Source organism: Monodelphis domestica, chromosome 4 (assembly GCF_027887165.1).
Source record: "Monodelphis domestica isolate mMonDom1 chromosome 4, mMonDom1.pri, whole genome shotgun sequence".
Lineage (NCBI taxonomy): Eukaryota > Metazoa > Chordata > Mammalia > Didelphimorphia > Didelphidae > Monodelphis > Monodelphis domestica.
Window position 1 is genome coordinate 337,759,969 of NC_077230.1, and position 12,996 is coordinate 337,772,964.

General features: G+C 36.8%; 1 long non-coding RNA gene across 1 annotated transcript in view; it reads left to right on the forward strand.

The window, feature by feature from the left end:
* Positions 1-12,996, forward strand: part of LOC103100649 (uncharacterized) — a 511,533-nt gene that overhangs the window by 446,845 nt on the left and 51,692 nt on the right. The gene's annotated exons all lie outside the window — the stretch shown is intronic.

A 12,996-nucleotide genomic window follows, 5' to 3' on the forward strand; every position in this document is an offset into this window, starting at 1 on the left:
ATCATCAGAGTAGCTAGAAGAAATATTCTTAGAGGGAACAGTGACAACATATATGGGATGAATATAGATGTGTGTGTGTGCGTGTATAAAAACTAGGGGTTAAAAAAGAGGATAATATTAAGAGAAATGGGAAAAGAAAAAATGGGGTAATTTTATATTTCATAAAGAAATCCATGGGAGAAGGGGCAAGAAGCCAAATACAGTGGAAGGGTGAAAGAGATTGGTGACATTCTCCAAGAAAATTTTAATCATTATGATGGGAAGGGTCAGAAAGATTCAAATGGAAAGAAAACCTCCAACTCCAAATTCAATCATCATCATCAACAACTACATCAACATCATCAACAATATCATCAATATCAATACCATCAACATCATCACCATTATAAACATCACAACATCTAACTATCCATCTTTTCCTGGCCCGGGAAAGATTTTTGCTGGATGGCCTAACCTAATAGCATACTATGCAGAGTACTGAATCAGAACCAAAAGACATATATAAACTCTACACTTGAGTGCCACTATGTCCTTTGGAGGTAAAAAGAAAGCCTTATTTTTCCTGGACTCATTTTCTTCATTTATGTATGAGTGAAACTTACCTGGACTCCGCATTAAGTTTATCAATTAAATAAAAAAATAATCCAGGTGTAAACAAGAAAAAAATGAAGTTAATTTTTGGATTCTACCTATAGGACTTTACATTTATCTCCATTTAATGTCATTTTAGCAAATTTATCCCATCATTCATGCCTTAATTATGCCATCTATCATATTAGTGATGGTTCCCAATTTTGTCATATTTGTTCTTACAACTTATGATAGCGAGCCAGGAATACTACACATTACAATGTGGAATATCAAATGTTAAAGCAGGGAATGTAGAATGTTAAAATTGAAAGGTATCTCAGAGACCAATTTATCTGACCTCACCTTTTTATAGATGTGAAAAATAAAGCAAAGAGAAGTTATAGGTGTCTTCTTCAAGGTCATAGGATAGCAATGAGACTAGAGCCCAAGACTTTTGATTCCTCCTCTAAGGCTTTTTACTCTGTATCAGCCATGTTTAATGAACCTCAATTTATCAACTTATAAAATAGGAATATTAATATTTCTAGTGTCATCCTCACAAGGTTGTTGTGATATCATGGGTTTAATAAGTGCTCTATAATTATGTCATTATTTAAAGGAGAATCAATAGTACTACTCTAATGTGTTAATTACACACCTATCTGGTTTTAAAAACCAGTTGGTCAATCAATCTTCCAATTTACAGGGTAATCTCAATACCTAAAGATTTCCCAGATCCCATTTTTGTTATACCAAAATGTCCCCCCTCCACTTTATATTCAAAGACAGCTAGGTGACATAGAGGAGAAAGCAGATTCAGAAGGACATAAGTTCACATACTCATTAGCTATGTGACCCTTGGCAGATCACTTAACCTTGACCTACCCTAGTTTCCTAATCTTTAAAAATGGAGGTAATAATATCACCTACCTCCGAGGATTGGCATGATGATAAAATGAGATTATATTAGTAAAGTTCATTCCAAATCTTAAAATGCTATATAAATGCTAGTTGTTGTTGTTGTTGTTGTTGTCATTATTATTATTATTATTAAAGACATCTTAGAATCCACAAAGGAGAAAGTCTTACATATGTTTAAATCAAACAAAAGGATTTCTGCTTTTTTGAAAGCTTTTAAAATCTGCATTCATAATCAGAGTGTCCAAGCTTAGCCTTACATGTATTAGAACATAAAATGTTACAGCTCAAATGGCTTTAGACTATAGAACATAATAACTATATGGGGACCTCAGTGTATAAAATGTGAATACAGAAAGCATTAGAATTCTAGGCCTATAAAGAATGTTATAATGTAGAGTGGTAGAACATACAATATAAAATATTTGCATTGGTGGACATTATGGTCCATCTCTTACAACTCATTCATTTTGCACGTATGGAAACTGATGTTCAAAGAAGTTGAGGACCTTCTTCCAAAGTCCAGGAAACAATAGTACCAAGGACTTCTGAATCCCCAGCCACTGCTTTTACATGCCAACACTCTGCCATGTCCTTTGCAATCTTGCTTTTTTTTTTTCACTCTGTGCATGAAAGGCAAATGAAGAGGTCGGTATTTATAGCAATCGAGGAACCAATCTCTCAGCTACTGGAGCAAGACCAGCCAGCTCCCCTGGCAGTGAATGTTGAGAACTGGAAAGCGTTATGATCAGTGTCTAACAAGGAAGCCCATTATCTGAGAGGAGAGACAGTTCCATTGGGGGGCACAAGATTGTTGCAGCATTGTGCCTTAGGACCCTCATCCTTTGCCACATTACAGATCCCCATTATGATGACTTGTGGCTAATGACAGCAGATTTTATTGCCTCTTCATCACCACAGGCAAAGAAGAGAATTTGTTTTCTCTCTGTGTGGAGAGTAGCATTCATTCATTCATTCATTCATTCATTCAGCAAACACATATTAAGTATCTACTGTCCTACTATTTTTGTAGTTTATTTCCATAGGACTTTCTGGTTTAGTCATAAATTATTGGACTTGTGGGTAGATCAGAGGAATTTTCTCAATTTAATTTTACCAAAAATTCAGCAAAGCATTTGACTGAGCTATTTAGTTTATATTGGTGGACATGAAGGAAAAATCAGAGCTAGATGACAGGAAAGTTAAATGGATTTGGAACTGATTCAATGACTAGTCTCAGGGGTGTGCTAAAACTGACTCATATCTGCTCACAAGAGCCTATTGTTAAATTTTCAGTGTGAGTATTTACCCCCTCAGAAACTGGAAAATCAGGGCTTGATTTATTTTTTGTTGTTGTTGTTAATTGTCTAGACTTAAGAAAGTGACATAAAAATGTAAATAATGCAGATTATTCTTAAAAATGTGTGGTGCACACATTTTTTCCCTTGGAAAGCTGGTTGTTAAACATTTGCTAGCACACTACTAAGTAGACCCAAAATGTAATCAACCATTAACAGCTCTTCTTGACCTGCTCAACACTTTGATGAAAGTCATAAAGATGTAACTAGTATGCTTATTTGAAGGTGACACAAAGATAAGAGAGAAAATTAATAAATTTTATGACAGTCCCAAAAGATTGCAACAGATTGAAAGGATGGATACCCCACCCCAAATCTATTTCACAACTACTAGATCAAAGGATAGTGGACTAAAACTGGGGAAGGGAGTAAAAATGTAGCTCATTTTACAGATGAGCAAAAGAGGCCTGGAGTAGCTCAGTGACTTCCAGCAGATCACATGAGTAGTTTGTGGGATAGCCACGTTCAGACTTAAATGCTTTGACTTGAATTTTAGTTAATAGTATAGAAAAAGAAATTTTGGAATTTTAGTGTTCTGCAAGCTCAATGTGAATCAGCTATGTGGCATAGCATTACCCCATAAAATGTACATAGGCTACATTCAGATGAATCAAGAATGAAGGGCATGGTAGTTCGGCCACACGATGCTCTCACCAGATCACATTATAGCGTGTAATATGCATGCATTTTTGTCAGGGCATGGATTGGCAAGATCTCTGGGGAATGTACAGAGGAAGATGACTACATTCTGAAAAAGATGCACTCAAGGCAGTTGTACATTAAGGTTGGTTTAAGGAACTGAAGTTATTTAGCCTGGGGAAGAAAAGACTTAGAAGGAATGTGATCACCTTCTGAAAGTATGTGGAGGGCTATGGTAGCAATCACAGTGGATAGAGTGCCAAGTCTGAAGATAGGAAGACATATCTGATTTCAGACTTGGCCTGAGACACTTGCTAGCTGTGTGACCATTAGCATGTCACAACCCTGTTTGCCTCAGTTTCCTCATCTGTAAACTGAGCTGAAAAAGGAAATGTCGAACCATTCCAATATGTCTTCCAAGAAAACCCCAAATGGGGTCATGAAGAGTTGGACATGACTGAAACAAGTGAATGACAATAAACCTTGGGAGGAAGAATTAGAGTTGATCTTGGTTTCAGAAGTTGCCCTAGGAAGAATGTATGAAAAATTCCAGAGAGACATATTTCTAAGAACTTGCTCAGAATTAGGACTATCCGAGAGTAGCATGGGCTGCCTATGGCAGTAGTAGGTTTCCTTTTGCTAGTGGTCTTCAGATAAAGACTGGATGATCACTTATGGGAGCTATTAAAGAGGAAGCATTTGTCAGGCCAGGCTCCATTATCTCTGAAGTCTCTTCCAGATCTGAGAGCCTATGATTTGACAAATTTGATAGCTTAATGTCAACCCTAGTGACCTGCCATGGAATACTATCTTTGACCTTATGCCCACAATCAACCCTATTAGGTAGGCAGTAGAGAGGCATCATTATTCCTAACAAATTTTAACAAATGAGCTAAAGCTCAAGAAGGTAAAATTAATGAATCAATGAACATTTGTTAAATGCCTACTATGTTCCAGGCACATGTTCCTTTGCCTTTTAAATGTCAGAGCTCAAAGTTAAATGTAGATCTTCTCATTTTGAAACTTTTATCCTTTGAACCACACCTTGGTACAGTGATATCTGATAACAGCTCAGGGGGTAACAATTTTTGTTAAGACATTATCCGTGTCCTCTGGGAGCTTATGTGGAGAGACAACGTATATGTGTAAAATTAAAATGTAAATTAAAATATTTAAAAGAAGCTACCTACAGACTTTGGGATCTTTACCTCCAGCTCTGGTATATCTTGAATACCTTCATCTCTTCATTAGCAGCTGGCTACTGGATATTTCTAACTAGAGGTCTTATAGAACTCCCAAGCTCATATCCAAAATAAAACTCATCATATATTCTCCCAAAGCAATCTGAGTCCCAAAGTTCTCTATGACTGTCAGGTGTACCATCAGTTTGCCATTTACCCTGGCTCACAACCTCCGTGCCATCTTCAGCTCCTCAATTTCCCTAACCCCACATATCCAATCATTTGTCCAATCCTGTTATGTCTGACTCTATAATATCTCTCATATATGTTCCTTTCTCTTTACTTGTATAAGCCATAATCACACTTTTTCAAGTCATCATCACCTCCCAAATGGATTATTGCTATGGCCTTGTAACTGTCCTTTCACTCTCACATCTCTCACATCTCTCATCTGTCCTTCACACAGCCACCAGTTATTTTTCTAAAGCTTAAGTCTTATTATTTCTGTCTGTCTGTCTCTGTCACTCTCAGACATACACATGCCTGCACACACAGTGTCCATAGTCAATAAACTTTAGTGGCTCCCTATTACCTGGAGGATCTAATATAAAATTGAATTTGGTATTTAAACTCTTTATGATGTTGCCCTTTTCTAGTTCTCTTCTTACATTTTCCTCCTTTCTGTTCATTCTGTGGTTCACTCATCTTGGTCTGCCTTCTGATCCTTCCCCATGATGCACCCTCTCTTAGCTCATGTCCCTTTGCACTGGAGGACCCTCATGCCTGGAATGTTCTTTGTCCTAACATCTGCCTCTGTATCCCTACCTTTCCTCAAGACTCAGCATGTCACCTTCCATTCCTAGTCCTTCATAGTTGCTAATGCCTCTCCCTCTAAGGTTACCTTGTAAAGATCCCAAAGTCTGTAGGTATTTTGTATTTACCACTAGATGCATGTTTTTTTTCTCCTACTCAAATGTAATCTTCATGGGGGTAGAGCATGTTTTCCCTTTTTCTTTGTAGCTTCAGTGCTAAGCATATAGCCCATGCTTAATAAGGCTTTGTTGAATGAATGATTGTTAAAGTGATTTTGTCATCCAAGGAGTGGGAAACTACTTCCAGTCCGGAGCCTCAGGGAGAAGGTAGTAGCTGAGCAGGACCTTGAAAAATGGAGAGGACAATAGCAGGCAGAAATTGAAGGGCAGGTGACTAAGAGAGAAACTGAGCACTTCCCCCTCCTTTCACCCCTCTATTTATTCCTAAGACTTTGAATTCACTTTCAGAAAGTCCGTTTGTATAGCAGTCGGTTTTTCAGAAAACATTTCTGGCACTGAATTTTACCAAGTTCCAGGATTGCCTGAGCTGAACTGCCCAGAATAGAAACCCTGTCCAAATGCTGATATGCACACAAAAGCCAGAAACAAACATGGTAATTAACCTGAATTCCTCCCCTGGGACACTTTTGTTAATGTCCATGGCCTGTAAATATAGAAATGCTTCTGTGCTGTTAGTGGGAAAACACTGGCCACAGAGCCAGGAGGCTTCTCATCCCAGTTCTGCTCCAGACTCACAGTGGGACTCTGGTGAAGACACGTCGCCTCCCTTGGCCTCCGTTTTCTCAAGTGAAAAAGGAGAGGTTTGGACTTAATGACCTCCAGCTCTGAAATCCAATGGTTCTTTGATTCTAAGCTGAGCCTTTCAAAGCTAGAATAGATAACCTTGTGAGGATAGTAAGTTCTATATTACTGTGCTTGCTCGAAATTGTCAAACAGAATCCTGAAAGGTCACTGCTCAGAGATGCTGTAGAAAGTCATCCAACTTCAACTGGAGTTTGGTTTAGTCAAGAGGTTCTTCTTCTGGGGTCCATGAACTTGTTTCTTTTTTTTTTTTAATGAAAATCATTCTTTCCTACTTCGTATCATTTGACCAGGCCGGTAAAAACTTTCATGAAAAAAATCAGATGCCTAATAAACGGTCAGCAGAATGTGTTTCCTGTTTTAATATTTACTGATAATTATATTTCACTATAATTGGTTTTCTTCTTAGTCTTATATGGTTTACCTTATACATTTAAATTGCATTTAAATTTTTATTATTTATACATTTATTTTATAAATAATTTATATTTGCATAAATATTTTATTTAATAACTAGAAATATAATAAATACTTTATATTTATTATATTATTAAAATTTATACATTTAAAATAATTCTATGAATGGATTGATAGATTTCACCAGACTGTCAAAAGGATCTATGATATACCCCAGAACTTAAGAAATCCTGGCCTAGCCGATCTCCCAAGTTTTGCTTCTGTTTTTTTCCCCAATTCTGAAATTCTATGATTAACTAGCTTAACTATGAATGGTTATATAGCATTCAGGTTTTTAACCAATATGGGATATGAAGCCATATCGTTGGCCTTATATGTTTATTAATATGTTTATTAACAGATGCTAAGAAAGACTGGCTCTCTCACTGGCCATCTAAACAAACAGAGCTTGCAGGAGTCCTATCTCTTGATTAGAAAGGGATTTCTGTACTTCTTCTGATTGGCCTGACAGCTAGACCTTAGGAGCTCTTCTATCAGTCCCCATTGGTGGACATTTTGAGAAAGGTGGTAGACTTAGAGACTTCATCTCCTCCCTCATTATTTCTTCATAGGAGGAGTGTGTCCTTGCTGGGACTTGGAAGATATCAGCACATTCTTTTATTAGATACCTGGCTGGACCACCATACATTAGATAAAATTCAACAAGGCTACTCAGTCAACCCTTAAACAGGGTTCATCTTGTCTGCTCAGTCCTGCCCTTTCTCCTTTTAACTTAACAAAGAGGAAAGATCCCAACCCAGTTTGATAGCCTGGGGGAGAAACTCAGCCTAGAGTAATTCTGTTTCAGTTTGATGGGAATGGAGGGCACATGAAGAGGAAAAATAATTTCACGTGACCTTCGGCATTTTCAGGATCTCAGTTTCTTCTTTTATAAAATGCATAGATTTGACTTTGTACATTGTAACTCTTCTATCTAGAACAGTCAATATTTGGATGACTCTGAATAACCGTTACCTTCTTCTTGGATTTTAGCCCTGGATACTAAATCTACACATGTTTTGAGTTCCCTTCCCAGTGATGTGCTATTGCATTAACAGAGGACCTAGATTACTACCAAGGAATAGCTTCAGTCCTGAGGACAGTCACATTCATCCTCACCACCCAAGCATTTTTCACTTTATCCATAATGGACCAATTTTTTTTCTCCAGGCAGAAAAGGAGAATTAGACTGATTCTCCTCCTAACAATCTCTAAAGTGCACCCAGGGCTTGTCTTAGATCACTGAGAAGCCGAAGGAAACAGCACATAGCTAATCAATAACAAACCATTGCATTTGGACTTTGGCCTTAATTCAAACTGCTATTGACAGTGGGTTATTTAGGAAGCCCAATCTGGCCTCTCTGACCAGGGGATCAAATATTAAAAACTCATCAGTAGACTGCATGGCAAAAACTATGAAGCTAGGGCTGGCCATCACAGAGCTGCACATGTCTGCCCCTGTGTGCCACTCTTCCTGAAGTATATGCTCTGGTTTATAAATATAGCTATTCTTAGACATCAAGCTGTTCAATCCCCAGAGGAAGGGATTATTGTAAATACTGTGGACTGCTGCTCCAAACAGCAGCAGGACTAGATAGGAAGCAGCTTCCATTAGCGGGAGGGACATCTGTATTAATTCATGTGTTTCATCTTACTATTTTCAGTCAATAAACATATATTTAGTGCCTACTATATGCTAGGCACTGTATACTGTGCTGAGGAATCAAAGAAAGGCGTAAGAGTCTGCTCTGTTGAAAGGAAGGAAATATTTATTAAATACCTATTGTATGCCAGGTTCTGTACTAAAAGACTCCTGGTTACTTAATTAGACCATTGGTATATTAACAATTTATTTTCTGCATTGGATTAGATCACATACACTAAATCTTATCTGACCATATTATTAGTGTTTTAACCATATACTGTAAATGGCCATCAATATATTTCCCCTTATACCTGATCTGACCATGATTTCATGAAATCTCCCCATTTACCTAACATTAGCATATTAACCCATTCGTGAATTGATTTAAGGATCTTGCTTGACTATGAATATATTCATCCATATACTTGATCTCATTATTAGTATATTAATTCTTATATATGATCTGATTATTAGCATATTAACCATATACTTTAGATGATCATAAAAAACACATGGGCTCTATTTAAACATTCTTATATGGGCTCCTATATCTTGTCCAACTAGTTAATCCATATCTTTGATTTATGCGAGTAAATTAAACCATACAGAATCAAAAGACCTAGAAAAGACCATAGAGGTTATTTATTCCAATCTGTTCCTGAACATATTCAGGTTAATGAAACCCAGTTATCTTGTTTGCCCATTAGGGTATTAAACTATCATTTGATGATCACTCTAGTGCAAATATTAATAATATGAAAATAGATCTGGATCAATAACACATGTAAAACCAAATGGAATTGTGGGTTGACTACAGGAGGCGGGAGGGAGAAAAGGAGGGAAGGAACATGAATCATGTAACCATGGAAACATATTCTAAATTAATTAACTAACTAAATAATTTTTTAAATAAATAAACTATCATTTGAACAGTACTACTGTCTTTGTAAAAGCGGAGAACTGGACTGACTACTCTGGACCTCAAAGTCAGAGCCAGGAATCTCGACTGAAAATTTTAGAGTCAGATTTAATCTCAAGGCAAGAAAACCATTTTTTATAATTAGAGCTGCCCAGGGCCAGTTAGGTAGCACAGTGGATAGAGTAGAGTGCCCAAGGCTTAAGTCAGGAGGACCCAGTTTCAAAGCCTTTCTAGCTATGTGACCCCAAGTCACACAACCCCAAAAGCCTAGCCCATACTGCTCTTCTTTCTTTGTATTGATTCTAAAATAGAAGGTAAGGATTAAAAAAAATTAAAGGTATCCAAAAATGAAGTTAATGTGTTCTCCATCATTTTGGGGGCTTCAAACAATGGCTGTATGATCACTTGGCATGCCATCCATGTTACATTCCTGATCAGTCATAGATTGAACAAGATGGTCTTTGAGTTCCCTTACAAGTTGGAGATTATGCGATTCTCCTACTTATCTACCTTTTCTGGTCAATCATATATTAATCTACACCTGACTATTAGAGCAACAAGTATAAAGATTCACTATCATAAAAGGTATAGCTCTGTGTGTGTGTGGTCATGCCTAGAAGATATCTAGAAGATGGCTTGAAAATGGGTCCAGAGGCATACTTAAAGGTTTTATAGAAATATGGAACTCTCCATTGAGTATTTGGTTACCAAAACCTTCCAATAACATTCCCTGAAATGTAAATACAATGTGCAAGGGGAACCTTCCACAGAAGTCAATGGCTGTTGAATCAGGCTCTCTAAGGAAACATTAGATGCAATAAATGCTTAATAATATACATTGTAGGAGGGGGAGTCAAGTGAGGTGAATAAAATAATAGATTCAAAGCAATTTGTTCCAGAAACAATAGCAAATACTATTTATTTGTACTTGGACAAATGTATTAATCCTCTTGTAATCAGGCAGAGTAGCACATGGCTCTAGTCTTTGCTGTTAAGAGGCTGAGTTCAGAGCTGCAATAGGACTGCAGCTGATCAGGAAAATGGCACTGAAATGGTGAGCCCTTTCAAGTGGAAGCCTACCAGATTGCTGAAGGAGGGGTGAGCTAACCCAGGTCAGTAAAACAAAGCAGGTGGAAGCGCCCATGATGATCAATATTGGGACTGGGACTAGTTGTGGCAACTTACTTTTCAGCCTGGCCAATATAGAGATTAAGTCTAAAATCTTCAACAATAAAAACCTCCTATAACAGAGTTTTCCCATCTCTAAAATGGGAATCACGGCATTAAACGTGTGCCCTATAAAATATTTTAAAAGTAGATTAGATTACGTTATGTATATTCTTCAAAAAATCAGAAACATGCAACAAAAGCCTAAAGTATTCATTTCCTCCCTATCCCCACCACCAAATGTCTATTCTAACAACTGGCAAGAATCTCTTATTCCTTCTGAGAAAGACCATTTTACCTTGAACATTTATATATGATCCTTGGTTTTATACCCTTTGGTGCCCTTGGGGCATTGCATGTGCCCCAGACATCTGAAAGCTACAAGATGCACTCATGATATGCCCCATTCCTCATAATGTATAGGCATGAATGATAATTCATTCTTATCCTTTTTACTCCAAATGAGTGGAAGAAAGTTATAGGAAACATTTCTACTCAATAAAAGGACAATTTCCTCTAAGAATTAGAATTGTTCAATTGTAGAAGAGAATTTTTTTTTATTCTAAGATTTTATTTTTTCCAAATACATATGAAAACAGTTTTAAACATTTTAAAATTTTGTTTCATATTTTTCCCTCTCTCCCTAAAACTTCAAGCTTCTCATTATAGGTTATACATGTGTAGTCATGCAAAACATATTTCCATATTAGTCATGTTGTGATAGAAAGTAGATCCCCAAAAAAACCACAAAGATAATAAAGAAAATGAAAAATCATATGCTCCAATCTGCATTCAAATTCCATCAGTTCTTTCTTTGGTGGTGAATAGCACTTTTCATCATAAGTGCTACAGAATTGTCTTGGATCTCTGTATTGCTGAGAATAGATAGCTAAGTCATTCACACTTGATCGTTGTACTTGTTGCTCAGGGCTGGAATAAAACTCTTCTCCCATTCAGGACTTTGAAGGAATTCTGGAGAAAATGGAAAGAACACCAGTTTTGGAATTAAATAATCCTGATTTGAATCCTGATTTCTGCCATTTAGAAGAATATGATCCAGACTAAGTCATCTACTTCTGTTGGCCTCAATTTCTTCATCTGTAAAATGAAACAGTTGAATTAACGAGCCTATGATCCTATGACTAGATAGTCCTTCTAATATTCTGTGGTTTTATATATGAAAAGTAATTTAAACTAATTCCTCACTTTAAGAAACCTTTACACTGGCATTAAAAACCCTTCGTGATCTGATTTCAACCTATTTTGTCTCATACTAACTTCTTCTCTTGTGACTCTTAACTGCTAGTGAAATAGAACTACTCTCCATTGCTTTAACATATGAGATCACAGGATTATACATCTAGAGCTGGAAGGGACCTTAGACATCTCTGAGTCCAAATCTTTATTTTTATCAGTGGGGAACCAGAGGATGCCTATAAAGGTTAAATGATTTTCCCAAGGTTACAAATAAAGTAAGTGGCAGAGGAGGTCCTCTGATTCCAACGTCATTTCTCTTTCCACTGGGCTACATTGCATCTCATGCATTAGATCTTTTACTGACTGAATGGCAGAATAAATCACTTAATCTCAGTTTCTTCATCAGCAGTATGGGGATAATAATGGCACCTGCCTTATAGGGTTACAGTGGGGATCAAATAATTATAGAACTATTTGCACATTTTAAAGGATTGTAGAGATGTTAACTATCACTGTTAATATTGTTGGTATTCTAGAATTTTAGAGTAATTGTATGTGTTCATCATATTCACAATTGTGTTATATTTATTGTGTCCAGATCTGAGCACCACATTTCTGAAGGAATATTGCCAAGGTAGAACATGTCCAAAGCAATACAAGTAGAATGGCTTAAAGACTGGAGATCAATGATCTATTGGAGGACTGTCTGAAGGAAATAGAGAAGAGCCTCCCCTCCGACTCTTAAAATGTATGACCATGAACAAGTCATTGGCCTCAATTTCCTTGTTTGTTAAATGATGCAGTTAGACTAGCTGATCTCCAGTTCCACATTTTATGATGCTATGACCTGTGATCCTATAAAAAGACAGGATTTAGGGTGGACATAACCTCTATCTTCAAGTATTTGTAAGGTTGTTATGTATAAAAGGAATTAGATTGATTCTGCTTGGCAGAGCTTGACAGAAGTAGGAGCAATCATTGGAAATTAGTTGTGAGGCAAATTTAGGCATAATATGAGGGGAAAATTCCTAACAACGAAAACTAATAGTAAGTTGAATGGCTTTGGGAGGTGGTGAATTCCCTAAGAATGAAGAGAGTGTATAAGCAAAATATGAGAAATGCATAATATGAAGGTAAAACTCGACATATTTCTATCCTCCTATGCTCTCCCAGATCCCTTTGTTTCCATAGACTGGGTCTTTGATGCATTTATTTATTCAATATCTTTTTATTAAATGTCTTTTCATTTCTATTAAATGCCTTCTAATATTCTTTGCTAAATTCTTGTGCCTCGTTGGGAATAAGTCACAGT